Below are 26,749 nucleotides of genomic sequence, written 5' to 3'. Positions count from 1 at the left end.
GCCCCCTGGGTGGGTGCTACTAGTCACACCACCCTGCTTACCTTCTACTGACATTTCCCAAAGTGCGGACATTAGTAACCACCAAGGTCTCTATACCAGGCTTTCGTGGATAGTGGAGCCCTCTACCATCTCATCATTGGCCTAAAGCCCACCTGCCAACTATCACCGTTACTTGATCATGTCATCTCGATCATGTTATCTTGACACCTTAGTCTACTACACCTTTTGATATGTATAGGGTCAATCCGCTGGGATGACTTGGCAAGTGGGACCTCCTCTCCACCAATCAAGTTCACACTAAGTGACGTGGATGGCTCACCAAGGAAAATTTTAAGAACCTCCATAAATTTATATGTATAATAAAGAGGTGAATCCCCATAATACATAGGAAAAATGGAAGGCAATTTTATTAATGATATAATATGTATATATACTTTTTTTGGCAAATATTTCACCAGATTATATGATCTTGTAAAATAATGGCAAATCAATAGTACAAAATGGCGAATCACGAAGAAATCCAAGGGTTGCCATAGTTGCTTGGCACCAAGAGGGTATTCAAGAAGAAACTATAAAATAACTTGACTACATTGTTGGAGAATCATAAGAGCTTAACTAGTTACCATCAAACATGCCACTCTAGTGACTAAATCATACAGATCTAGAACCAACAGTTTCCACCTAACAATTTCTTTCAAAAGTGATAGTGCAATGATAGTTGAGATACTCTCTAAATTTATAAAGAGTGGACGTTGGAGAAGCATCTTTAATGGATCATTTGAGATGGTTGTATTTGCATGTCTCAAAAGCATAACAAGTAAATCAATAGAAGACTGCATTAAGGCACTGTCACTCTTTCCTGATGTTAGGACCATTTAAAATCTAAGGAGGTAATATTGCTACTGTGAATATCAATAGATGGAAGGGGAAGTCTCAATAGTCAAACCAAACATTTCACAAAATGTGATATAACTCCTTCATACTTAGATTTGAGACAATTCCCTAATAGTTGTATAAAAGGGTCTAACATCACTATTAAATATTAATCACTCTTAGCTACTTTTATTTTTTTCATATGGTTCTCAAGAAGTCTCAGTGCAAACACTAAAATTAGATACCTATTGGGTGTATCTAGCTTATAATCAGTAGGTCCCTTCATTGAATTTTTATATGAGTCCAATGATCTTGAAGATGTTAGGCTAGGTTTAATAAACAAAGTAGTCTTCCTACCCATATTTTCTTCCTCCATACCATCCTCAATCAATCCATATACAAAAAAATATAAATTTGTCTAACTTAATGATGCATTAGCCTGGAGATTGGTTGCTAAATAGTGTAAGATGGACTCAATCTTAACTTTTTTCTTTTGGTGTAAGTGTTCTATGAAGGTTGCATCTAATTGACGTAGGGTTACCCCTGCTTTACCCACAGTATGCATGTCAAATGCATAAATCCTGTCTGTCCTAGGAATTTTAACTCTCTAAGGAGTCAAATATTCAATCTTTAAGGTTTAAGTCCCCTTTCTTAAACTCTGCGGAATTATTTATAGACTACCAAAGTCTAACCTTTAATCCATCCCTTTCCCTTTCTATCGAAATTCATTATCCTTTATAAACCTTCGTTAACCTTATTATCGGGACTCATTCACCCTTCTAAACCTTCATTTCCCTTAGCCGCATATGTAACTCTTCCCACTCTTTAACATTGGTTATATATGATTAACTCATAAAACCTTCTTATCGTGCCTTATTTCTATTATAATGATTTATAATAGAAATACACTAATAAACATACATAACATACCTTTTCCACACTTTTGAAAGCCTTTGCACAGTTCTTGAGATTGCCTTTATTGTTATTGCAATATCGGGTTCTTCGCGGTCACACTACACACTCTAACTTCTGCCTCCAATATGCGATCATATTCTGGATTTCAAACACTATATAACTGCACCTATACCCTTATCGGTTCCACCTTCATCACATGTCGCATTCATTCTCCGATCCAACTCCATATAACATTTGTGATGTGAATTAATCGCCACTGTTGATCTTCCACCATCAGATCAATGGCTGATGTCTTCTTTGAACAAACACAACTTGCTCGATAGTCCTCCATCGTTGATCTGAAATTAGTGGATCCGACAATCCACAACGATTTCAAGTGAAACACAAGCACGAAGAATACTCGCCCGATTAGCGTTTTCTCTCTCCACTCTCATGCTATGTGTCAACCGATAAATGGAATCGAGTGACTCCCCTCTAATAGCACCTACCACTTTTCTGTCTACCGGAAAACCTGCTTTCACTTATAAATCCACCTTCATTCTTACTAACACTCGAGCTTGTTGGTAGCCGATGACAGTAGATCTTCCACCATCGATGGCTACGACGGCTCCTCCATATTCCTCTTCCACCAGTACTTAAGTTAATCTCCACCATTCATTTCTTGACTCAATCCTACATGACTTAGTCTTGGCTGCTCAATTCCTTCGACATCGTCCGTTGATCTCCAAGATCCAACTGTTCACGTACATCGACGACTCGTGTCTTCGTTCATCCCTCTACTTTGACTTTACTTCATTTCTTCAATGTTTTTACTGTGGGTTTTGGGATTTCTTCAAAGTTTTGTTCTTCTGGTCTTCTGCTGCTCAACTCACTCCTGAGCTTAACCTTTCTGAGTTCTCACATCGTTGTCTCTCCAGGGCTGTACTTTGATCCTTCAATTGGATTCAACAATCCATTATGATTCCTCTAAATCATTCTCCTCCTCTGTGTAGTTCTACAGAACTCTGCCTGCAACCCCTGTTACAGAATACACAACTTACACGTAATTCAATCATTCAGTATTAATTTCACACATTTATACAGTTCTGGAATAGACTTCTGTATATATAAATATGAACAATTGATTACATATCAAGACTCTCTGTCTCTTAGGCCTGATCTTCAATATCAGTGGCCTTTGCTTTACAGTCTACCCATAGGCTTATAGTCACACCCTAGCTAGCACTATCTAACCAGTTAACTATCTACCATCTAACCTATCCAACCTCTGTCTATGCCTTTTTGGCTTGCATTTATACAAAAGGATTCTAAAACCAATTTCTGGTTTAGATCCATAAGATCCTCAACAAAATCCTAAAATCTCTTCCTCATCCCCAAGGATTCTCTCAAATCCACAAAATCATGAACTAACTCCTAATATGAGTTTTACAATCATTTCTCAAATCCCTCAGTTCTCTCAACTATCCTAAATCTCTCATATTCTCCTATATTCGAGAATATTTACAAATATGCCTCATTATATTCAATTAAATCCTATTCTAGCTTCTCTCATTAAAATTACTCAAAACTCTTAATAATTACATTAATTCAATACTTAGGAAACCATCTTCCCTGAAACACAAGACCCCTTATGTCTACTAGAATACAATGATAATGTTGAGCTGAATGCTCCTGCATCAGACTCCCCATGTAAGAAAAAATTATGACCACCTGGTCATAAGTCTGGATAATTGATTCCTTCTGGATCCTAGACTTTATTTTGTAATCTATCTTTGCTTGTCAATTGTTCTATTGTTGTTGCCGTTTGCTGCCGTTCTCTAGGTCTCCATACCTTATGCTGTAATGCTCCACTTGCCATGCTCTCATGGTCTACTGCTATCTTCGTTTGTTGTCACTCCTCTCCTTTCTTGCTGTTATCTTCTTCTAAGACACTTTCATCATTAACCTTCTTATCAGTTCAATCTCCCTGTCCAGTATATCGTCTGTCTGCTGATTGTCTTCAACTCTTGATTGCTGAACTCTCATTCTTGCTTGTTCTTCACTTATTCTGATTACCTCCCTTTCATCCTTACCCTCTTGTTCAATATTGTCTTGCATTTTTTCAGCTGCTGCCATATTATCATTCAAGACAATTTTCTGCTTCTGTTTCCCGTACCTGTCAACTTCTCCTTGACTATCATTTATGACAATTTCTTTGTCATCCTTCATCAACAATGTATCTTGAACATTTATCCTCTACTCTTCCAACTTCCTCCTTTGTAAGTCTAATTCTCTATATAACTCAATGATTTTACTTGGAGTAAACTTTGGAAATTTTACAAAATCTCCCATTTCTTCATTTGCTATTGACCCATCATCACATGGTCCTTCTTCCTCTACTAAATATTTCTTAACATCCTTCAGTAGATGTTCTTCCTCTTCTTCTTTCATTTGGTTGTCCACCTGTGCCAAATATGTTCTAGTTTATGCAACAAAATCTTCATTCATAAGACAATCATCAAAATAAAAAATATAAGGCCTTTGTACCTTTTCTTCTTCTTCTGGCAACCTTTCAGTATGTCGCTTTGATCTCTCCTTTAACTCATCTATCAGCACATCAGTATGCTGATTCAAACTCAAAGAACTCTTGAGACTGTCAGCAAGTCTCTCTCCAACACCATCTATTTTGATGATGCCTCTTTGCACTTGTTCACTGTAGTGAACTATTTCTTTTCCAGTCTCCTTGTCATATTCTGCTTCAAAACTTTCATTTTTTGGAAGGTATATTTTCATGTTTTTGATAGATTTAAAAGACTACCTATTTTCTTCCAAACCTGCAACTGTACACAAATTATCAGTTTTAAAATCACAAGACCTTACGGTCTCATTTTATGCTTCAATCATCAAGTCTTCTGGCTGCTCTAAATCATTCATATGATTCAACTCCTCTGGCTCTTCATCACTTTCAAAAAGTAATGGTCCACGTTCTGGTTCACATATCAAAACTTCAACATCTTCTTCAGCATCTTCCTTTTGTTGTAGCTCAACTCTTTCAAGTTTCTCTGTCTCCAATTTGGCATCTAAAATCTGTTCAAGTTCCCTCAGCTCCTTTATTAACTGCATATTCACCTGCTGATTCCTCTTCTCTTGTAGCCTCTGCCACTTCACTTTCTTTCTCATGATGTAACCATATTTCTGGTCCACTTCATTTCCCTGCAACATCTCCATTAACACTTCAAGATGAACTGATATCTCAACCATTTCTCTATCATATTCTTGATCACTCATTCTCATGCCATTTGTCTTGGCACCCTTATCCTTTTTTCCTCTACCGTGATCTCTTTCAGAACCTCTATTATGACTGTCACTAGTCATCATCCTCTCTATCTCTATGAGTTCCTTTCACTCACTCACTATGAGTTGCACTAAAGCCTCTACAACAACAAGTCTGCCTTACTGCCACTCACCTCACTAAGCTCTCCTCTGCACTTGGTCTTTTGGCAAGCAATTGGTTCTCTATCTCTAGAACCTCCTTTGAGAACTTCTCTTTGCTCCTTTTAGGCTTCAACTCATCTGTATCTTCTAAGAACATAATTGTCCTCTTTATCCAATCCCTGTTGGAATTCCTCAAGGTTCTGCCACATTCTGCTTTCACTTAGAAACTCTTACCAGCTTCTTTTATCTCTTAGCAATTCTACCCACATCCTCTGTGGAATTGCCTTTGGGAGTTGCAATAATACTTTTGCATCAATACAAAGACCGCAACTCTCCAATCTTCAAATCAAATTAAAATAGACCATATCATCTTACCTTCAAGATCTCTGTCTGATCTTGCCCCCACATTCACCTGCACTTTGAATGGACTGTTCTTTTCACTAGCTTTCAGCTATCTTCAAACTCTGCTACTTCAAAAACTTACAAACATCCCTCTTACAGTTTAACTACTGTAATCCTGCTCTAAAATTTCACTCATTCAATATCTGCTAATCATTAGACAAATTTGCATACCTTCACCTACCTTCAGGATCCCACCATTTCTACAAATTTGTTTCAGCAGATCTTCATGCTTCCACTGCGCAAACATTCAGCTACTGTCAATCAGATTTAGAATCTGGTTCTTTCTTTCAATCTTCTGGCTTTATCTTGGCAAAGCTTAACTGTCAGCAACAATTTCTCCTTCGCTGAGTTTTCTTCCACTTAGAATTCCTTACTAGTTTCTTTCATTATTGCTTCTTAAGGCTTGATCTTCTTTTGCTGAGATACTTCATTAGCTGCAACTATCAATCTTCAATCTATTTCTTTATCCAACAAAACTCAAATCAGAGTTAAATAAAACAATACCTGCATGATTTCACAAGCAGTCTCCATCCACTATTCAGATTCGAATGAATCTCCATTCTCCAAAACATCACTGTGGATTCTTTATGTTTCTGCAATCTCTTCTTAATTCTTACTCACCTGCCTCTAAGAACTTAATTGTTCTTCTCCAATTTCAATTTCAAACATTTCACCATTCCAACTATACAGATTCATTGGCTATAAATCACTTACTCTACTTTTCTCAAAATCTGAACATTCTATCAAAATGCAGAAATTACAAGATTAGTATTCCTCTTACCAATCTCCTAGCTTTACTCTGGTTGCTTAACTATCAGATTAGAATCTGATCTCCCTTGCCTGCATACACATCTTTCCAAATATCTCTGTTCTAAATTCTTTCAAAGAAACTTTCACACATAATTTCTTTGTTCAGCTCTGATACCAAATGACGCAGGGTTACCCCTGCTTTACCCACAGTATGCATGTCAAATGCATAAATCCTATCTGTCCCAGGAATTTTAACTCTCTAAGGAGTCAAATCTTCAATCTTTAAGGTTTAAGGCCCCTTTCTTAAACTCTGCGGAATTATTTATAGACTAACAAAGTCTAACCTTTAATCCATCCCTTTCCTTTTCTATCAGAATTCATTCTCCTTTATAAACCTTCGTTAACCTTATTATCGGGACTCATTCACCCTTCTAAACCTTCATTTCCCTTAGCCGCATATGTAACTCTTCCCACTCTTTAACATTGGTTATATATGATTAACTCATAAAACCTTCTTATCGTGCCTTATTTCTATTATAATGCTTTATAATAGAAATACACTAATAAACATATGTAACATACCTTTTCCACACTTTTCAAAGCCTCTGCACAGTTCTCGAGATTACCTTTATTGCTATCACAATATCGGGTTCTCCATGGTCACACTACACACTCTACCTTCCGCCTCCGATATGCGATCATATTCCGGATTTCAAACACTATATAACCGCGCCTATACCCTTATCGGTTCCACCTTCATCGCATGTCGCATTCATTCTCCGATCCAACTCCATATAACATTTGCGATGCGAATTAATCTCCACCGTTGATCTTCCACCATCAGATCAACGGCTGATGTCTTCTCCGAACAAACACAACTTGCTCGATAGTCCTCCGTCGTTGATCTGCAATTAGTGGATCCAACAGTCCATAGTGATTTCGGGTGAGACACAAGCATGAAGAATACCCGCCCGATAAGCGGTTTTCTCTCTCCACTCTCGTGCTATGTGTCAATCGATAAATGGAATCGGGTGACTCCCCTCTAATACCACTTACCACTTTTCTGTCTGCCCGAAAACCCGCTTTCACTTATAAATCTGCCTTCCTTCTTGCTAACGCCCGAGCTTGTTGGCGGCCAATGACCATAGATCTTCTACCATTGATGGCTGCGATGGCTCCTCCAGATTCCTCTTCCGCCAGTACTTAAGTTAATCTCCACCGTTCATTTCTTGACTCAATCCTACGTGACTTAATCTTGGCCGCTCAATTCCTTCGACCTCGTCTGTTGATCTCCAAGATCCAACGGTTCATGTACATCGACGACTCGTGTCTTCGTTCGTCCCTTTACTTTGACTTTACTTCATTTCTTCAGTGTTTTTCCTGTGGGTTTTGGGTTTTCTTCAAAGTTTCGTCCTTCCGCTCTTCCACTGCTCAACTCACTCCTGAGCTTAACCTTTGCGAGTTCTCACATCGTTGTCTCTCCAGAGCTGTACTCTGATCCTTCAATTGGATTCAATGATCCATTATGATTCCTCTGAATCATTCTCCTCCTCTGTGTAGTTCTACAGAACTCTGCCTGCAACCCCTGTTATAGAATACACAACTTACACGTAATTCAATCATTCAGTATTAATTTCACACATTTATACAGTTCTGGAATAGACTTCTGTATATATAAATATGAACAATTGATTACATATCGAGACTCTCTATCTCTTAGGCCTGATCTTCAATATCAGTGGCCTCTGCTTTACAGTCTGCCCGTAGGCTTACAGTCACACCCTAGCTAGCACTATCTAACCAGTTAACTATCTACCATCTAACCTATCCAACCTCTGTCTATGCCTTTTTGGCTTGCATTTATACAAAAGGATTCTAAAACCAATTTCTGGTTTAGATCCATAAGATCCTCAACAAAATCCTAAAATCTCTTCCTCATCCCCAAGGGTTCTCTCAAATCCACAAAATCATGAACTAAATTGTAATCTAAGTTGTACAATCATTTCTCAAATCCCTCAGTTCTCTCAACTATCCTAAATCTCTCATATTCTCCTATATTCGAGAATATTTACAAATATGCCTCACTATATTCAATTAAATCCTATTCTAGCTTCTCTCATTAAAATTACTCAAAACTCTTAATAATTACATTAATTCAATACTTAGGAAACCAGCTTCCCTGAAACACAAGACCCCCTATGTCTACTAGAATATAATGATAATGTTGAGTTGAATGCTCCTTCATCACTAACATTTACCAACAATGTACTAGCATGCATAGAGAAATTAATACTCTGAGGAATTAACTGCAAACTTTCAAAAGATTTGGTACTCCTTGTCTCCTTCACTTTGAAGGAAATTTTTTCAACTTCCTTTTCTTTGGCGACTTCTCCCATGATATCATTTTCTGCAACTTCTAGAAGTTGTTGCACACAATAATCAATATTTCCAATGTCTAGGGAAGATGAAACTTTCGATAAGACAAGGGGACAAAAAAATTAATATGTATATATACATATTAATTATATATAATGTATACCTTAGTAAAATTCAAAGTCATTTTCACTAGGTTTGTCATTGCCAATATCAATCCTATTAGTGCCTAAATCTACCTCAGGCTGAGAAAGGTAGGATCTAGGACAACATCAAACCACACTTAACCTGGTAGCTAGCCCTACCAGGTCGGGAGAGGGCTCTCTCCTTGTCACTCTCAGCAAAATATGATCAATGAGGGCTTGAGATGACTGATATGAATACTGATCTTAGTCTAGGTATGTATGCAAAAGAGTTTGATTGAGTTTAAAGATGTTTTGTTGGCTCAAATGGAAAGGCAGATCTGGGTTTGGGGAATGAAGTTGAGTTTTGTAGAGATCTCTATGGGGCAAGGTAGGCAACTGATTTGGCACTTTAAAATGAATGAAATGGAAAGACTTAGACAGGTGATGAGTTGAAGAGGGCAAGAAAACCTCAGGGATCCTCTTCAAACAGTTGAAAACATTAATAACTAAACAAACCCTAGGTAGAGCACTGCAATTTCAATGGATTCTATCGTTATTCTTGTTTGCTTTAGTTAAGAAGAAGCAAGAGAGATAATGGCATACAAAAAACACATATAAACTTACAATTTACTGAAGGAAACACAATACCAAAGCAAGATGCCACATGAATCCCATAAAGTGCTGCAAACCCTGGTCTATTCCTTGGCCAAAACTGCTGAGATGAGTATACAATGAAGCTCCAAGCTTTCTCAAAAGTCCAACCATGCTAATGACTGAAAAAACATAAGATATAGGAAAAAAAAACTCATCCTAGACTCTAGGGGTAGAGCTCATGACTTTAGGAGCTGTTCCAACAAATTCTAAACTGAGAACTGAAAAGTAGGCAGTGGAACAACATGCCTCTAAAAACTAGGGAACTAATTCATTTAGCTGCAAACTACCTTTTCATGGATGAATCTACCTCTATGAGTAAAAATTCAACATAATTGCATCAAGATCCATCAAATTACATTAAGTTACATCATTATTTTGACATTAAGAAGGATAAAAGTCAAACTGTCAAGAAACTAGGCAAAAAACAGAGTATTTTGGTCAAACTGAGCAAAATTTCTCCAATGTGTCGTGCTGATTTCCCTATACATAGTTCCTTTTTGAAGCTACTTTTGGAGGCCTTCCCGGTGTCCAAATTTGCTCCAAGTGGGTTTGTTGGAAATATCTACCTATCTAATTTCTAGCACAAGTGTAATTTTTTAATTTGGCCCATTTGCCCCACCAAAACTGAGTTCTCCCAAGACTGCTTCCCGTGTGTCAAAAAAGGGGCAGAAAGGTCATTTTTAGGGTGTTTTTGACCTTTTTGGGGGCTCAAAACCTATCAAAATTTCTTGTCCATTGGTGATTAGGCATATTTTTTCATGAAAAATCCAAAAATTCTGAATTTTAATCAAAAGGAGTCCCCCATCAAAAGCGAGCACCAGGTGGCGTAGCGCATTGGGCAGAAAAACATGTGTTAAAAATTTCTATGCGTAGTGCCTTTTTGTAGAACCATTTTGAGGGCCTTCCTAGTGTCCAAATTGGGTGCTAAATATCTTGTTGGAATTATTATTGAGTCTAATTTCCAAACCAACTTGAATTTTTCAATTTGGAGTTCATTTGCTCTGTCAAAAGTCAAATCTCCCAAGACTGGTCAAAATGTGAAAAATGAGGCTGCCTCAAGGCAGAGTGCTGAGGCATTCAACGTTTGAAAGTCTTCCTCAACTCCAAATTGAGGTCATGATAGATCATTGTAAATATCTTTGTGTCTAGTTATCATTTGACTCATTAAGAAAGTCATTTGGCCAACCAAGCTAGGGGAAAGCTTGACTTTCCCAAGGTCACTTCAGAGGTGCATCAATTCTCCTGAGGCAACTGTATTTTTGATATTTCTCTAAAAAAATGACACTTGTGTAAAAAGTGAAGGAATTTTTTCTTCCTTGACCTATTTGGACAAAAACCTCTCTCATTTTTTCCAAATTCAACTTTCCTAGCTCAGAAACATCATTTGAGTAAAACCTACCCTGATGTGTGGAACAGGGGATTTGTTGAAATGAAGGGAAATGAAGGAGATAAGGGGCTTCTAAATTCTTGAGGAAATTTTGGGAAGTATGGAGGGATGTTAGGAAATATAGGAAAGTGGAATTTCAAAGATTGAGTGAGGGGAAGGGGTCCAAAAGGGAAAAACACAGGCCTGGCCTAGAAAATTGCCAAATTGTAGCAAGAAACTAGGGTTTGTGGGAAAATGAGGAATTTAAGGGATATCAGTGATGGGAAGTGTTTAATAAGGTACATTAAGGATAGGGTAAGGTGTATGAACATCAGGATACAAGTTTTGCTGATGATTTGACCATCCAAGAGAAATTACCTTCAAAACCCTAGGAGAGGGAAACGAACCTTACCTAGACACAACTGAAGCATGAACAAGGTGTAAAATGACCCATAGGAACCTAACATGATGATGAAAACCGTATGACTAATGGTACACTCAGCTGGATGGTGACATGAAGCTCTTGGGAAGAATCACTGATAGTTTCATCATCCCTCTCATAGGAAGGATCAGACTCCATGTTTGCCAATGTTTGAGTTTTCTTAGATGAGTATGAAGAGATTTATGGTGTCTTTAGATTTTTGCTGCCAAGGATAAGAATGTATGAGGGACTGTGGAGGGAATGTGTATGAGGGGTTTTGGGAATGTTGCTGACAAGTTTTTTTTTGGGGAATAGGGGGTTTAGGGAATAGTATTTAGGCTCTTGGGACAACAATTAGGGTTTGGGGGCTTTTAACTAGGGTTTGGGATAGTGGGAGTTAGGGGTGAATGATTTTAGGAATATAGGAATTAGGGAATGAGTAGATGAAACTGAAAAATAAATGGAGGAGTCAAAGAGTAAGGGAGTGATGAAATAGACTTGGTAGCAAAAACATAAATACAAACCCTAGGCAATTGTTTTAGAGCAAAATTGCAAAGAGGTAGGGTTTGAGATTTTACACACTAAACCACCATAAATTCTAAGAAAAACTCTTTCACTAGCAAGGGAAGAACTCTATACTTACTTGCACACCATAGGATTGAGCAATTTTGGAAATTTGAGGGAGTTTTATGGTGAAATCGGGCTTGTAGCTCTATGCGTCGCGACCTTTATATGTGCCGTGCCAGTGTATTTTTTACACTGTGGACAGTGGCCCAATGCGCTGTGCCTCTCACCCAATGTACCGCGCCCACGAACTTGCACAGTTTTGCTGCAATTTTTCTCCCTTTGTTTAACATGGCCTTCTCTTACTCAATCTTTCTTCTTTGAATGCAAATGAGATTTTTGAATCATGAAAAATGATTTATATACAAGAGCTTTTGATTTTTCATTCATAAAACCCACTTTTGTAATGTTTGCATTATGACTTACTTTTTCAACTCTGTTTTTTGGGTAGTTTACTTTATTTGTGCCTTTGATGAATTGAATGACTTGATTTTTTGTTTGCCTTGCAGGGGATGGAGCAGCTGAAGTTTGGCAAGGTGACTAGGGTTGCCACTGAAGTTTTTTACATATGAGAGAACTAAAATTACACCAATTTATACAATAAAAACCTAAATACTCTGTTTTTCCTCAAAACAGGGTTTTGAGGAAAAATACATTTCTGAACAAGTGATTATGAAATTTATTGGTACTGGAACTTTATTCAACCTCCTCATGCGCCTGCTGATCGTTATTGAACATTTTGAAGACTTTTTGACAAAACCCTAGACCTAATGGGACTGAAAACTCTAAAAATGACTTTTGCAGATTTAAAGACAAAAAATGATTGCAGATGATCTAGATGAGCAAAAATAGGCCAATAGGTAAGGGACATGAGGGAAAATGTACAATGAGCCACTACCGTCAGATGATCCATGATCCTAATGGAATGCATCTGACTGAGCGAGACACCTAATATGCAATGCAACAAGAGAATTTGATTACTGACGGAGGGATGAAGATACCGACACTAACATTGGCTCTAATGGGGATGGTAGCTCCTGGGAGGTGCCAAGAATTGCAGATCTTTGGGAGAGCAGACAAGTGCCTTCATCCATTGGGCAATGGAGTCAATAACTTCAAAACACCCAAAAACCAATTACTATGAAACTTTGACTCAAGACTCATAGTTGAACTGACTTAATTTAAAACTGAAACAAGACTCTCAAAAGCTGAAACTGGACACTCAGCTGAAACTATATTTAAACTGACTGAAACAAAAAATGACTCAAGACTGACTTAACTAAAACAAGTACTTACAAAGCTTTTAAATGGCAGCAGACCATCAAGATTTGAGGGCTTCAAATCATGATGACAACCACCTATCTACTGATGAAATATGTACAATCATGTGAAGTGGGACTTCCAATGTAACCAATCCAGTAGATGGCTACATATTGAAATTCTGCTCTCACTTTCCCCGAGCAGGCAGAATGATGTACATGTAGGAAACTCACAATAAGAATTGAAACCAAGGCTTATGCTAACGAACCAGGCAACATTCATTTTCTCTAGTGCTTGCAAAAGAATGTCGAAAGGATCTTGAAAATCTTGAAGCACTAGCTTGTCTTGAGATCCAACAACAAAAATACAAGTACTCCCTTCATTCTGATCTGAAAGAACAACTGGTTGCCGAGTGATAGGAAGGCATAGAGAGGTATAAGCTTCTACCATCTGAGTGTTAGCTGTAAATTCCTTGACCATGAGAAATTCTGGCATATTGTCTCTCTCAGCTCATATTCCTCAACTTCATGGTCTAGGTCATTCTTAAACATAAAACATTCTTCAAGATTATCAAACATGATAGCCTTATCATCTTCATGAAAGAAAATATTATCTGTTTGCTAATCTATAAAGCTAATTACAAGACTGTCATCATTTTCAAAAGAGGAAGAAGTTTCACCAACACTTTCTTGACCATGTGCGCACTGCAAATCTGCATTAGCTTGGGCTGTAACATGACCTTTCAGGAGTTGATCTATCTCATCTTCAGACAAAGGAGAAAATTCTTTTTGTTTTCTTTTGCTCGAACACTGATTGTCTTCATGAAATAACATTTTAAAACATGAAAAACCTAAATGACAGTCCTTAATTCCCTGATCTTCTGAAATTTGAAAACATTGTTGATCATCTTCATATGACATGGAAATCAAATTATCATTTACCACTGAGTTATCGAAAGAAGATTTTTCACTTGAACAAAAATCTCATCTTGTTTTTCATAAAATGACTAGATTACCTCCTCATGAAGGCTTGGGTCAGTACCGTTGTCTTCTTCATTCCAGATGATCTCAACAACAGAGCTCTCCTTCATGGGATTCAGAACAAGGTTGTCTTCATCATCAAGATATGAATCTATATCTGAAATAACTGACTTGACTTTATCACATTCTGAAATTGAAACTTGAATTCCCTTCATACTGTCTTCTTCTATGGACAGATCTGAAATAAAACTTTCTGTTTCATCATTTTCCACTGTGCTAAGATCTTGATCCTGCTACAAAGTTTCGTGAGCATCTTGATAATTATCCTCTTTATGTTGCTGAAATGGATTTTCATACAGGGCTTCCATGATCTCATCATCCATGAAGTCATCATCTTCATAAACTTTCTCAAGATTTTCAATAAAACTATAAACATGTTTGCAGCAGTTCTGAACTAAATTTAATGATGGATAAGATCCTTTATATCTTTCAAAGAACATGGTATGAAAATCCTTTAAACAGTAAATACAAGCAGGTGGCAAACTTTCATACCAAGATCAGGCTTCACCTTCCAGAGTGGCCATGAATATCTTCATCAAGCAGTCTTCAGGAAAATCAACCTTCAACTTGCGAATATGTATGTGAAATCTAACCAGATGTAAAGTAGCATCCTTCCTATCATCATCTTTAAACGTAGGCAAATTCCTTTGCCAATCTACCTTAGGAATTTTATTTGGAAAACTTGGAATGTGATCTCGGCTCATGGGAGCACACCTTCGATCTAGCGAAACCATTTTTATAACAATGAATTCACCAGGCTACTGGTTCTTGAAGAGTAGAGTTGCCATAAAAAGTCTGAACCTTGGGATTTTTGACACTGGAGTTTCCAGGTGAATGATTTCAGCCTTCTGATGTCTGATCGTTGGCCACCATCAACAATCAGATCTAAACTTGATTACATTTTACTAAGTAAACTAGATGTTCAGTTCATAAACTAGACCAGAGATTGACTGAAGCAACATTCATCTACTTTTGCTAATGCAAAGCAAGAGCATTTCAAGGGCTACCTGGCTAACTTCAGGCTCTGTCTGTAGTCTACAAAGAAAAAAAATGATAATAAACTTTCTTCCCCAGTATGGTCGCCACTCTGTTAGTACTTAAATCTACCTAAGGCTAAGAAAGGTAGGATCTAGGACAACATCAAACCATGCTTAACCTGGTAGCTAGCCCTACTAGGTCGGGAGAGGGCTCTCTCCTTGTCACTCTCAGTAAAATATGATCAATGAAGGCTTGAGATAACTTATATGAATATTGATCTTAGGCTAGGTATGTGTGCAAAAGAGTTTGATTGAATTTAAAGATGTTTTTTTGGCTCAAATGGAAAGGCAGATCTGGGTCTGGGGAATGAGGTTGAGTTTTGCAGAGATCTCTATGGGGAAAGGTAGGCAACTGATTGGCACTTCAAAATGAATGAAATGGAGAGATTTAGATAGGTGAGGAGTTGAAGAGGGAAAGAAAACCTCAAGGATCCTCTTCAAGCAGCTAAAAACACCAATAACTAAACAAACCCTAGGTAGAGCACTGCAATTTCAATGGATTCTACCTTTATTCTTGTTTTCTTTAGTTACGAAGAAGCAAGAGAGATAATGGCATACATAAAACACATATAAACTTACAATTTACTGAAGGAAACACAATACCAAAGCAAGATGCCACATGAATCCCATAAAGTGCTGCAAATCCTGGTCTATTCCTTAGCCAAAACTGTTGAGATGAGTATACAATGAAGCTCCAAGCTTTTTCAAAAGTCCAACCATGCTAATGACTGAAAAAACATAAGATATAGGAAAAAAAAAATCATCCTAGCCTCTAGGGGTCGAGCTCATGAGTTTAGGATCTGTTCCAACAAATTCTAAACTGAGAACTAAAAAGTAGGCAGTGGAACAACATGCCTCTAAAAGCTAGGGAACTGATTCATTCAGTTGCAAACTACCTTTTCATGGATGAATCTACCTCTATGAGTAAAAATTCAACATAATTACATCAAGATACATCAAAATACATTAATTTACATCATGAGTTTGACATTAAGAAGGATAAAAGTCAAACTGTCAAGAAATTAGGCGAAAAATAGAGTATTTTGGTCAAACTGAGCAAAATTTTTTCAATGCGCCACGTTGATTTCCCTATGCGTAGTGCCTTTTTGTAGCTGCTTTTGGAGGCCTTTCCGATGCCCAAATTTTCTCCAAGTGGGATTTTTGGAAAGGTCTACCTATCTACTTCCAGAAAAAGTGGAATTTTTTAATTTGGCCTCCATTTGCCCCACCAAAACTGATTTCTCCCAAGACTGCTTCCTGTGTGTCAAAAAAGGGGCAGAAAGGTCATTTTTAGGGTGTTTTTTTGACCTTTTTGGCGGCTCAAAACCTATCAAAATTTCTTGGCCATTGGTGAGAATGCATATTTTTTCATGAAAAATCCAAAAATTCTGAGTTTTCATCAAAAGGAGTCCCCCATCAAAAGCGAGCGCTAGGTGGTGCAGCGCATTGGGTAAAAAACATGTGTTAAAAATTTCTATGCGTAGCGCATTTTTGAAGAACCATTTCAAGGGCCTTCTTGGTGTCCAAATTGGGTGAAAAATAGCTCGTTGGAAATATTATTGAGTCTAATTTAGAACCCAACTTGAATTTTTCAATTTGGAGTTAATTTGCCCTGTCAAAAGTCAAATATCCCAAGACTAGTCAAAATGTGAAAAATGAGGTTGCCTCAAGGCAGAGTGCTGTTGCAGTCAACTTTTGAAAGTCTTCCTCAACTCAAAATTGAGTTCATAATAGCTCATTGGAAATCTTGTTGTGTCTAGGTATCATTTGACTCATCAAGAAAATCATGTGGCCAACCAGTCTAAGAGAAAACTTGATTTTCCCAAGGTCACTTCAGAGGTGCATAAATTCTCCCGAGGCAACTGTATTTTTGACATTTCTCTAAAACCATGAAACCTGTGTAAAAAGTGAAGGAGGTTTTTCTTCCTTGTCCTATTGTGGAAAAATAAATCTCTGATTTTTTCCAAATTCATCTTTCCTTGCTAAGAAACATCATCTGATTAAAACCTACCCCGATGTGTGGAACAGGGGATTTGTTGAAATGAAGGGAAATGAAGGAGATAAGGAGCTTCTAAATTCTTGAGGAAATTTTGGGAAGTAGGGAGGGATGTTAGGAAATAGGGGAAAGTGCAATTTCAGATATTGAGTGAGGGGAAGGGGTTCAAAAGGGAAAAACACAGGTCTAGCCTAGAAAATTGCCAAATTGTAGCAAGAAACTAGGGTTTGTGGGAAAATGAGGAATTTAAGGGATATCAGTGATGGGAAGTGTTTAATAAGGTACATTAAGGATAGAGGAAGGTGTATGAACATCAGGATACAATTTTTGTTGATGATTTGACCATCCAAGAGAAATTAACTTCAAAACCCTAGGAGAGGGAAACAAACCTTACCTAGGCACAGCTCAAGCATGAACAAGGTGTAAAATGACCCATAGGAACCTGACATGATGATGACAACCCTCTAAATGATGGTACACTCAGCTAAATGGTGACATGAAGCTCTTGGGAATAATCACTGACAGTTTCATCATCCCTCTCATAGGAAGGATTAGACTCCATGTTTGCCAATGTTTGAGTTTTCTTAGATGAATATGAAGAGATTTATGGTGTCTTTAGATTTTTGTTGCCAAGGATAAGAATGTATGAGGGACTGTGGAGGGAATGTGTATGAGGGGTTTTGGGAATGTTTCTAACAAGTTTTTTTTTGGGGAATAGGGGGTTTAGGGAATAGTATTTAGGCTCTTGGGACATCAATTAGGGTTTGGGGACTTTTAAATAGGGTTTGGGATAGTGGGAGTTAGGGGTGAATGATTTTAGGAATATAGGAATTAGGAAATGAGTAGATGAAACTGAAAAACAAATGGAGAAGTCAAAGAGTAAGGGAGTGATGAAATAGACTTGGTAGCAAAAACATAAATACAAACCCTAGGCAATTGTTTTAGAGTAAAATTGCAAAGAGGTAGGGTTTGAGATTTTACACACTAAACCACCACAAATTCTAAGAAAAACTCTTTCACTAGCAAGGGAAGAACTCTAGACTTACTTGCACACCATAGGATTGAGCAATTTTGGAAATTTGAGGGAGTTTTATGGTGAAATCAGGCTTGCAACTCTATGCATTGCACCACAAACCCAACGCATCGCGCCCTTTATATGCACCATGCCAGTGTATTTTTTACACTGTGGAGGGTGGCCCAATGCACTGTGCCTTCTCTATGCGCCATGCCCACGAACTTGCACAATTTTGCTGCAATTTTTCTCCCTTTGTTCAACACAGCCTTCTCTTGCTCAATCTTTCTTCTTTGAATGCAAATGAGCTTTTTGAATCATGAAAACTGATTTATATACAAGAGCTTTTGATTTTTCATTCATAAAACCCACTTTTGTAATGTTTGCATTGTGACTTACTTTTTCAACTCTGTTTTTTGGGCAGTTTACTTTATTTGTGCCTTTGATGAACTGAACGACTTGAATTTTTATTTGCCTTGCAAGGGATGGAGCAGCTGAAGTTTGGCAAGGTGACCAGGGTTTCCACTGAAGTTTTTTACATATGAGAGAACTGAAATTACACCAATTTATACAATAAAAACCTAAATACTCTGTTTTTCCTCAAAACAGGGTTTTGAGGAAAAATACATTTCTGAACAAGTGATTATGAAATTTATTGGTACTAGAAGTTTATTCAACCTCCTCATGTGCCTGCTGATCGTTATTGAACATTTTGAAGACTTTTTGACGAAACCCTAGACCTAATGGGACTGAAAACTCTAAAAATGACTTTTGCAGATTTAAAGACAAAAAATGATTGCAGATGATCTAGAGGAGTGGAAATAGGCCAATAGGTAAAGGACATGAGGGAAAATGTACAATGAGCCACTATCGTTAGATGATCCATGATCCTAATGGAATGCAGCTAACTGAGCGAGACACCTAATATGCAATGCAACAAGAGAATTTGATCACTGATGGAGGGATGAAGATACCGACACTAACAAATCCAAGGAAAAAAAATTGTCATTAATTTAGTATAGCAAAAGTATGCCCAAAAGGCTTTGGATTGACGGTGAATAGATGCATTGTTAAGACACTCAGTCACCAATTCAAATCCCCAAATTATGTACATTCCAACCAATTAAATGTTTAAAATATCATAGTTTAAGTATTCAATTTTTTCTACTTTTGTTATGTTAGAGATTCCTTTTTATAGGTTTCAAAGAGTTTTATATTGAATAACAAACTTAATTTTTAATTAAAAAATTGAAATACCTTTCCCTTTATAAGATTGATAAGCTTCCACTAAAATCAAATCAACTATGACATCAAACTATATTTATATTTAAATAACTAAGTAATCTGTTGAACAAAGTTCCAATACTTGTCATTTTCAATGAATCAATATCTTAACTATGTTTTTTAATCAGCGCTTTCACTAACATCAAATCAGCTATCACAACAAAACTATTATCCATCAACTATAACAAACAAACCATACTTTGTATCAATAAAGTAAGTTGCTAAGCAGAGTTTAATAATATTTTTCCATTTCAAAGAAACTATGGTGTGCCTTCAAAAAGAGTCAATGTCTTAGTTATATTTTTATATAGTGAAGATTATTTGTATTGGGAGAAACTAGGTAACGTATAGTTTTAGCTAGGGTAAGGAGATCTCCATTAAAAAAAAAAAAAAAAAGTTTTAGAAGGAAATCTTTGTTACTTAAAAAATTTAAACTGCAAATTTCAACATATAAAATATTAATATTTTAAAATGCTTTAAGGATTTATATTAAAAATTAGATAGAAAACTATGTTCCAGGAATAAAGGTTGCTTCAAAGTTATATTCAAGAGAGAAGAGATTGACAGTTACTGAGACTATAGATTTAGTCAAGTGTGTGAAAGGACTGAAAAAAGAAAATGTTGCATGTATTTAGATTTTGATGCCTGCGTCCTAAGCAAATTGAACAATGAATTCTAGGTCATACCAAGTAGGTTATTATCTTGTAGTTTTCATAATTCTATCATCTTAATTGTTATATTTTCATATAATTATTCACTAAGTGTTGCACTCAGAGACACTTCATCAATGTCAGGGTTCTCTTTATAAAATCTCTTTGAGTTTCATGTGATTGTTGTCTGAATATATAATCTTCAAATATTTGTAGTACCAATTAAGCATGGAAAACCCAGATATATAGGTATAATGGTCAAAGTACAGGATGTATTAAAATATATAGGTAGCTAAGTAGCTTCCAAAACATTATCTGACCACATATCTCAAATAGATGGGTGTGCTTGATACCAACCTAGATATACTATGTGCTTGATACCAGCTTAGATATCCCATACCATACAAGAGGTCAATATATATAGATAGATTAGTTATGGGATAAGATCGAAATCTACAAAAATAACATGACAAACAACTGCTTTGAGTGTGAGATGCATTGATATCTAGCTCTCTTCCCTGCCGAGAAACTGATCCCTCCCCTTTCCTGTTCAAATCCAATCCTTCTGCCACCTTCCGACAATTGCCCAACATGGAATGTGGATGGTATAGTCCTGGTTCATGACCAGCCTGGATTAAAGAAAGGCCATTAGACTATACAATCATGGCATCCTCTCATCCACTAATGCTCTAGCTGCAGCAGGCCTTTCAACAGTAGTGGGCTTTATGAGCTATTCCACTTCTTCTTGTTCTTCTTCTGTTTTATAGGCAGAGGCATAAATGCCCAATTCTCGCAGCTTGGTAGGGGAATTCTCTCCATTGCTCTCATGGAAAAATTTTCTCCACCTTTTCTTCTCAATTGGACTCTCAGATTCGTTCAGACTCTGCTCCATGTTGTGGCCTGCAAACTAATTTTGAGAGAAACGATCTCTAAGGTGGGGCTTGACCTCTAGGTCCCCATGATCTTGTCTATGAATGTACATCAATGGAGTCACTTTCACTGGAGAGTAATTTGGCTTCACGCTGTTTGTAGGAAGCCTGGAGAATTTTTTTTCAAGATTGGCTCTTGTGGCTTCAAGGCATGTTGATGTCGATGCTTCTGATGCTAATGTCATCTGTGATTTCTCTAATATGGACTGCAAATATTTACCCCACACCTCTATTCTTAACTGTAAGCGCCTTTGAACCTACATTGACATTTACAAGAGATAGATTCCATTCAGTCATCAGGTAACTGAAATAGGGGAGAGATATTATGTTCGTCGATTTGCATAATTTCAGAAAAAATTGTCATACCTCTAGCTAGTCATGGAGTCTTCTCTGAACTTCTATCTGAGCTCTCAGAGCATTAGCAATCTGCATTGCTCTATAAACATAATGATAATCAGAAAATCAGTTCAAAACCAAAGGGCTTATTTGAGTTTCTAGCCCATTTTTCTTCTGCAGATTTCTTATTACTTACTCCTTATGATTTGGTGCGATGCTGCTATCCTGAGCCATCCTGCTTAGGCAGTGTCCACCATCAGAACTTCCTCCTGAAAAAATTGTAATAATAAGCATAACTCTCTTAGAATGGGAAGGGTGGGGGTGGAGTTGAGGGTGGGAGAAGGGTGGAGGTGGGGTTAAGGGTGGAAGGTGTCATCTTAGGTAGGGTCATGGTGCCACTATAGGGAATGGTTTGTAGAACTGGGCTTCTCCATTCCCTGGTGGGGTGGAAGCATTCTCTACTAGGCCCTGATCCATGAAGGTTTTTAGATGCTTCACCAAGGACCAAGGAGGACCCAGGGAAAGGAAGTGAGGTTACTAACCACTAAAGTGAGACAGATAGCTTCAGACAAGTCCTTACAAAGGTCCCAGGGAGCTTGTAGAAATGCAAGGTAATATAATTTTCTATGTAGAGGTACTTCAAAAGGTTATTTTTTGAGCTGAAAATATCAACCATTCCTATTATTATTGGAGGGTGAAAGGTGAGGGTAGGAGGTAAAATTATTTAATTTGAGGATGGGGATGGGATGAAGCTCTCTTATTTGAGCAAATGGATAGGTGAAGTTGTGTAACTTGCAACAATGATATATGGAAGCATCCTGTGACTACCAAAAAAAATTTCAATGTTTTTTAAATTCCAATTTAGAAATCTACTAACCACCATTGCTTCTGTCAACGCTGACTTCTCTGTGGCGCTACTTCCCAAGCCTGTATTTTTGCAACAATCAATCAACACATGAGACAGTGTCAGGTTGCTGAAATAGGTTGGCCATTTTTAGTGTTTGAAATGTTATTATACCAGTGAAGCAAGATTCCCAAATAATTCTCAGGACCTGTGAAGAAATATTGCCCATATAATTCTCACGAATTAATCTTTCCATTGCAACACCCAAGAGTGAAACAATCACTTGAAAAAATTTACAACAGGAACCTCAATTTAGAATTCAAAGCTCCTCATTTAGAATTCCAAGCTTCTCAAGGTTCAAGAGCTTCTGGAGGCAACTTGATATTAGACTTAGTTTCCCAATGTTCCTTGTGCAGTCCTGTAACAACATTATTTTCCTAGAATCTTTACCATTAATACATGGACATCAACAATATCACAAATTATAGTAGGAAACAGTTGGAGATTAGAGTTCCTTCCCAAGGCTAGATGAAAAATCATGTCAAAATTCAAGCACATCCATGGCTTTGAAGCCTGTTTGAAAGTTCCTAGTATATAACCAAAAACATAATTGTAATGTTAAACTTTAGGACTAATACTGGAAATGGTTACCCTATTAACTTGAATTTTAATAAATTCAATACTAAAATGGTAAAACTATTAGTGTATCTTATTGACAGTAAATTTTATCACAAAATAAAGGTTTATTTTACTTGAGAAAGCATAATATATTGCAGTTAAGCATGAAAAAATATTTGTATCCATAATTTAAATCAAGGGAATCAACTCTGAAAAACCAATACATTTATCATAATAGGAATCCATGTGTACAAGTGTACTTTCCACAATTATTGTGAAATCGATGTAAACCAAGAAAAGAAGACTCAATGGACCAAACTGTGTTCTGCTTCCGAAATTGTTGACCCATCTCAAAAGAATGGTGAGTAAGAATGTATCCCATTACTACATCTTAATTTAAAATTCTAAAACTTGCTAGCTAGGCTTGAAACATTTGAACTATAGATCTTGTACCAGAACCAAAGGGAGACAAAAAATTTTGCGTCTCCTCGCAAGCTATATAACCAAAGAAAAACGGTAAACCAAATAGCCTAATCAAAAGCTTTCTCCCAATCATCCACTTCACTGGAAGAGTACTTATTTTGATTCTCTTGAGAGGATGAAACTTCAGTGGAACCCATAGATGTTAGAGGCTTGGAAGATGGTTGGGCTACATTAGTTGACCAAGTCTCTCCTACATTATATTTCTCAAGAGCTCCATATGGATTTATTCTTGTTAAAATAGGATTTCTCTGGAATTTCCATACTGGCCTCAATACTTCAACACTTGACCAATCCTCCCCCATGAATCCTCCATCCACACACTTTATTGCTCATTTTTTATTTTTTTTCCATGCATTAGCCTTTTCTGATGTCCCATCTTTTGTTGCCCAGGCATTGTGGTTGGTTAATCCACCATTATGAGGGACTACAATAGCACCTCGATATACAGAAGCATGATCCACACGTCTAAGAGCAGTTGCAACCCTCACATGATCTGTAAATATGGCTAATGCATTCTTGTCATTTAGCCATACAAGTTCACACTCACCTCCAAATCTCAAAATCAGGGAACTCACTTCTGTTCTCTTGGTAAATCAAACAACGCAAGGATGAGCCTGGGATCCATATCTACAACTGAATTGAAATGTGGAGCTTGCACCGACCCTATGGTAGGAAGTGACCCTTTGGGCATTATGCTACGTATGGGGATCTTGACTTATGTGTAGTCTGTATGACCAGAAAACATTTTGGTTCCCATCCAGCTGAATATATGGAGAGGTTCCATATTTCTGCAAGATGTCTCAACATATCCCTTTTTTCCTTTAGCATAGGACCAAAAACATGCACACGAATGCTGCTTGAGCGGGCTTTTGTTTTCCCCAAAACCAAGTATCTAAACCTTTCCTCAACAGCTAAAACCCATTGTGGTTCTCTCTTGATCAACTCAGCCAGAAGTTCTGAAATTTGTTCATTCACCCCTAGCAGATCAACTATTGTGCAAATGCCAAAAGCATCTTCCAAAATCTTCTTCTCCAAATTTAGACATTCTTCATCACATGCAAGCTTTCTCTGGCCCAGAGGCACTCTATTTGATTTTCACTGCACTGGCTGAAGAGGAGCAGGAAATTGTGAAGAATAAAGGCTTTAAAGACAGGATCAGCTCTCGTATTATTGCCTCCAGCATCACATGGGACCTTTTCAGTCAATCGACCACATGAACAAGTAATAGTCACTAGCAATTCACATCTAGTATGAGGGCATGGAAGAGGTGTGTGACATGAAGCAATACAAGTATGTCTACAATCTCTCCGAGGAGCTCCAAAAGGTTCCCACATGAGATTCTACTTACTGATGATGAATTTTCCTTGGAAACTGAGTCACATGGAGGTAGATGGCATGTACAAGTACACACATGCATTCCACATTGTCGTGGTTTCCCACGTAGCTTGTTGCATCTAATGTCCTGAGAAACACATGGCACATTTTTTAGAGCTACATGATCCCCTACACATTCTTTTGCAACAAGAATAGTACAAGGAGGGAAATCCCTGATATGGAAATCATGAGTTGTAGGATGACCACATGTCTAAGGAATGGAGCAGGGATATGAGCATGAAGGAATGGGTGTTCCACAAGGGACTGGAGGAGAAATTGAGGTCTTCCCACATGCATAAGAAATATCAGTAAAAATAGTTTCAAGGCAGGGTGGATAGTGGCCACTATGGAAAAGTTCTTGGCAAAAATGCTACCCACATTGCAACTTTTTCCCATAGGGAATTTGACATAAATGTGGATCCCAATCACCTAAATGATTAATTGAACCCCCTTGATTTCCAAGAGGGAAGCCTCTTTCATTGCATCTATGTCTACCACAATTTTTCTTTTGTTCACAATGCTCTTCACATGTGAATTCATCATTCTCCTCGACGGATACCATGGTCTTCCAACAAGGGACCGTCTTAGATGATGATCCACATCAACATTTTTTATTAATAGAAACCAAACAAGGAGGACATTTATACACAAATGTTTTCCACATGGAAGAAGCTTCTCACATACCTCTGAGCAGGTTGGTACGCTATCCATACAACTCTTCCTCTGATTTTGCAGCTGAGTTTTACCACAGGGGCAAGATTTGACCTTCCTAGGTGATAGTTCACACTCTCCACATTCTCCAGGATGACATATCTTGTTGCACTTATGATTCTGAGAGGAAAGGATTTTCATGCACGGGTTCTTACATGCAAATACACCAATTTTCCAGTCTATTTCCCCTTGGATCTCCATATCGCCACAAAGTATCATCTCCTCCTTTCCCCACAAAAGCATGAAGCTTTTATTAGAACCTTGCAAGGATCACATGGGCCTTCATGGCAGACATTGTCACAATAATGGTGTCCACATTTGAGAGGCTTTTTGCAGCATTGTCCACATGATTCAATTGATTTATGATCAAAACATCTCCTTGTAATTGTTGTTTTACCACACGGGAAACGTTAGGGGGAGCCATTACTGAGCAAGGTGGGAAAGTCCCTGGATGACATTGTAGAGTACATTTATGTGAGAAACTGGGAGTTTTCTTTTCCTTTTCAAGTGGCTTCCCACATGGTCCTCCACATGAATGTGGAGTGAGATAATATTCTACTTCTGGCTCTTGCACCTTCCAAAAAAAACAATAGTAATGAAGATGATCTGGGAGTGAAAGCTGCACAAACTGATAACCAGGGCATCTCCAGTTGGAACCCTGACTCTACCTAGTAGACAAATCTACAGAGGATGGAGCTCTTGCCCATTTCCTTACACAATGCAGGTGAAAAATGGCATAACAACTACCACAAGACCAAATTGTCACTGATCGTCCAACTATTTCATATCATATCATGCAGTCAACCTTTAATATATCCTTTATTAAGCTTCTCTTCAATTTTCTACACTAGCTTTGGTACACTGGATCTATCCAAATTTGTCTTCTCCCTACTATCCTACTTTGTCGATAGACTCGTAGCTCAAAGGAGGATGAAGAAGATTCTTCCTCCAATCTTGGTTGTTTTTCACCATCTTCCTATTCCTGAAACCCTTCATTTCTCATCTCTGCTGACCTGTAGATTGTGTGAGTTGATTTTTGTCAATGGAGGGGTTCATAGGGTCCTCATTTGTATAATTTTGTCCATGGATGGATACCCCATTTTGCCTGTCATTATCACAATCGCCGATACTCTCAACATTCTCTTTCCCAAGAATGCCCTGGTTTGCATTATGTACAAAGGTTTGATTGCAGAGTCCATCGAAGACAACAAGTGTAGCAAATAATAGCTTCTTTGTGGCTATACCCAATGAATTTGCGACCATGGAAATCACTCGTAGAGTGTGGAGTTTCGAAAATGGAGTTGGTGGAAATCATAGG

At 37.6% G+C, this 26,749-nt stretch overlaps 2 pseudogenes; both read right to left on the bottom strand.

Annotated features, from left to right (window-relative positions):
• Positions 1-3,711: 3,711 nt before the first annotated feature.
• On the bottom strand, positions 3,712-22,336 carry LOC149179391 (uncharacterized; annotated as a pseudogene).
• A 1,339-nt stretch (positions 22,337-23,675) lies between these two features.
• On the bottom strand, positions 23,676-26,694 carry LOC149179390 (NF-X1-type zinc finger protein NFXL1 pseudogene; annotated as a pseudogene).
• Positions 26,695-26,749: the final 55 nt, after the last annotated feature.

The sequence above is a fragment of the Pinus tabuliformis genome, chromosome 4_1 (genome assembly GCF_031772625.1).
Source record: "Pinus tabuliformis cultivar Carrire ecotype Pingquan chromosome 4_1, CPIR1, whole genome shotgun sequence".
Taxonomy (NCBI): Eukaryota; Viridiplantae; Streptophyta; class Pinopsida; order Pinales; family Pinaceae; genus Pinus; species Pinus tabuliformis.
This window is presented reverse-complemented; position numbering and strand designations above follow the sequence as displayed.